Genomic DNA, 4,077 nt, shown 5'->3' with positions numbered 1-4,077 from the left:
CCCCCCCCCCTTAAAAAAAACAAAAAACCCAGCCACAGAAATGCTGACGCGTGGATGCCTATTGGTCCCGGTTGGTGCCACCAACCGGGATCAAAGGGTCTCCTGCCTGGGCTCCGCGCACAGGCCAAGTGAAGGCCCATCAGTCCCGGTTCTGGATTGAACCGGGACTAAAGGGACAGGGCCTTAGTACTTTAGTCCCGCTTCAGAAACCGGGACAAAAGACCCTTACGAACCGGGACAACAGGCCCTTTTTCTACCAGTGTAGTGGCTATCCAATCAACTATCTTCTGTGTGCGCATGTGTTGCTAGTCAATCAGTCAATACACTTATTCGAGCTATGCTGCTACCCAAGTTTGATCTCTCTCAAGGGAAGCCAGCTTTGCTGTGTTTGCAATTTGCCGTCAGCCAAAGACACGTGACAGCTGAAATACTGGTTTCAGAAATATACATATGCTAGTGGTTTATATATCTCGATCAAAGATCATGTGAGTGTTTGACAATTTAACATGACCCTTATGTAAGAGGGACACATGATCCACCTATTACTTCATACACCCTCCGTTCGAAATTACTCGTCGTGGTTTTAGTTCAAATTTGAATTAAAACCACGACGAGTAATTTAAAACAGAGGGAGTACATGATACATGTTAGATCTCTTCATAACATGTAGGCATTTCAGGTACGAAAGCGCGCTGCACACGATTGGCTCCAGGATGATTTCGCTCGACGGGATTTGGAGCCACACAGATTTAAAAAAACCCAGTTAATCCCATGGTCTACCTGACTTGTCATCTGTGGATCGTGCGTGGATACTCGTGTGCATAGCAGTGCTCTTCCAGGTAAGACGAACATGTTTTAGAACATCCTGTGTGGAAACTAAAATAAACAAATAAATAAAGAGCATCAATTGTCTAAACAGTCCTTATCACTGTTATGACTATAATAAGGATTGTTTTTCCAATTCACACATGAAAATACATCGATCCAGCGATTCTCAATGTCGATTGTTTACCATGGTTTTAATCAACCTGTCATCAAACCCACTGCATATATTTGTGTCAGATAACAATATGCTAATGAACATTTATTCTCCACTTGATTTAAACAATCATTCATTCTTCATTAAAATTGCAATATGCACCTTTTTTTACAATCAATACCATATATATTATAGTAGCAAATAGTACATGGTATAGATACATGAGCTGAATAAATCTAGACGTGATCACCAGGGCAAAGAATTTGTCAAGAAAAGAGACGCACAATCTACCAAAAATTCTATAACGTCAGAGCAATATGCACTACACACACGGGCATAATACAATGAAAACGCAGGAGAGGACAGAAATTGACGTACCTGTGGTGGTGTCCTCGATGGAGCAAAGGGATTCTTGAATTCTGGGATGTTGGCTTTCCACGCATCCACGTACATCTGCTACGCCTCATGCAGGCGCCACTGCATTCCCTTGGAACTCATCGGCGTGGTGCGCGCGGTGATGGCGGGGATCCGCGGCGGCAGAACCTGACGATGTCCAAGCGGGGCGGCGAGCCCTCGGCGCGGGCGTGGAGGAGCGCTGACGGATTCGTCCTCCGGAACGAGGGGCCTCTGACCAGCAGACGACGGCGGCGGCGGGGGTTGTGTCGTGTGGCTCGATTGGATCTCACGCATGAGAGAAAGAGAGGGAAAAGGAAAGGGAGATACGGGATGCAGGCGCGGGCCTGCTTTGGTTTCAATGTGTGTTTTGTTTGGGGTTTTTTTTACCGGTTTTTCTGCTGTGTGATGTGGGACAGAAAAATCGTTGGAATAGGTCCGGTCGGCGGGAGGGAGGGTAACGAACGAACGAACGATTTTCTAATTAATATGATTGAGTGATTTAAGGTAAGGTTAATTAATTTAGATTTGTTTTTTAAAGATTGTTCATGATTGATTCTACATTACATTACTATATAACTTGCGTCAGTATGGAAAGTTCTAATTTGTTCAGATGTCTTTCGTTGTGTGAGAGGGTGACACCAAAAAAAACTAGCGAAGGTGGGAGGAGGTACCATGGAAGATGGGACGAAAAAACCTCGAAGCAAGACTACCAACTGCAAGATGCAGCACACACCTCGAACTTGACAGTTCTCCGTAGCTCCGTTGCGACGATATCTAGTATATCCACAATAATTTAAAACAAGATGGCGCAGAAAAAGGGTTCACTTGACATAGCCCGTTAATTTATTTTGCTTTAGAAAAAAACAATAACATCATCGTTGACAATAATTGACACTTCCTTTCTGCATGAAATTGTTCACCCAAACTCGCAAGATAGGGGTACCACTCTTTGCACATAGCTTGCTGCAGGAAAGAGCTGGCGGAGGTTATCATTAAAGATTAAAAAAATCATAAGAAATAGTCACAATATGTTTTCTTATAATATGGCTTTGTTTGTTTTGCAATAATCTCATATCGAACAATCTCAAAGAAGTATGATCCTATTAGACACTAGGGCTTGGCCTTGGGGTGAAGGCAATGTCCAGTTTTTTGATGAGAGGGGGAGGGGGCAGGGGGTAGGAGGGTGGTGGTATTGTTCGCTAGGGGAGAAGGGGGAGATAGTTTTTTTGAACGAAGGCTCGCGAAGAGCCCGGCTTTGAGTTAACAAAGCCATCAATCGATCAGGATTACAAACTCTGGAGTACAACCTCGACATAAACCATAAACTAAAAAGAAAACACGGCAAGATACAATTGTGCCGGGGAAGCTCACATGCGAGACATACAACTAACTGGAAAAAAGGTCAACATGAAGCACCTAGCTTGAAGATGACAAGGCCTCTTGCACGCACGAAACCTAGGAGAAGGGAGATGCCAGCGAAGGAGAGGAAGATCAGATGAATCGTCAGATCCATCGTCGAAGAAGGCCCCTGCCTCCTCGCCTGGCTCGAAAGGCGCCGAACCGTCAACGAATGGACACGCTCAGCCTAGAACCTGGATGAGTGTCACCGATGGCATCCACATTGTTGGGACCAGGCAGACCCGATCTGCCGTCGACTTCTCACCTAAGAGCAGAACATCACCAAAAACCAAGGACCCGGGCATTCAAGAGGAGAGCTGCCCGAATGCATTAACGAGTAGCAGCCAGGGCCAAGATCAAAATGGGGAGCTTCTGCACAACCGGCTCGCTAGAGTGACACTGCCGGGGGGAATCCCTATTCCCTCCTCTCCAGTAGCGACGGGCACTGGAGTAGGATCACACATGGCCTGAACCAGGGTGAACACCACCACCGCTGGAGTTTATGCTGTTGCTGCCGACACCCACCGCACACATCACAGCGAAGTCCAAATTCCCACCTTGCTCAAAGCAGCGCCTTCAAGAAGGATACGGCGCCAAGGGCGTCGCCGCTGCCCAACCGCGTTGGGATTTTCAGCCGGAAGGACAAGGGGGGGAGGGCGGGGAAGGTATACCTGACAGACGCCTCCAAGAAGGTGCGCGGCGCCCACGGGCGTCGCCGTCGTCACAGCCAGCAGGGCTGGCTAGGGATTTCTCCTGGCAATATTCCCGTCACCACGCCCACCCGTCGGAGAACCGGCCTCCAGGACGGAGCTGGTCAGATCTGGGGGAAGGACTTGCCGAATCCGCAGCAGAGGATTGAAGGCGGCTAGATCTGAAGCCACAAAGCCGAAGCCGCTGCCGCCACGCCCTGGCTCGCATCCACCGGGTACCTCGCCGTCCACACGGCTGAGGGGCACCGGCCCGCACCTGCACCACCATGCACCGAAGATCCGGTGGCGCCAATCTAGCCCGCCGCCCCGGGTCCTGAGGCCCCCCGCGAGCGATGCGGGGCAGCAGGAAAGGCCCTGCCGCTACCTTCATCAGCAGCACCCCGGGCGAAGCTGGTGGCGCCCGAGAGGGCGACGCGAGTGAGAAGGGGGGGGGGGCGTCAGGCACAGCGGAGGGGGAGATAGTTGGGAATGGATAAATCAGAACAACGACACTCGAGGCGAGGAGGATGAATCGTTTGTGGCATGCATCAATATGTTAATCTCCTGCAAGCATCTGGTCAAATAATATTCTCGGCTTGCTTTATGTTGAATATA

Source organism: Triticum urartu, chromosome 7, assembly GCF_003073215.2.
Source record: "Triticum urartu cultivar G1812 chromosome 7, Tu2.1, whole genome shotgun sequence".
NCBI lineage: Eukaryota > Viridiplantae > Streptophyta > Magnoliopsida > Poales > Poaceae > Triticum > Triticum urartu.
This window is presented reverse-complemented; position numbering follows the sequence as displayed.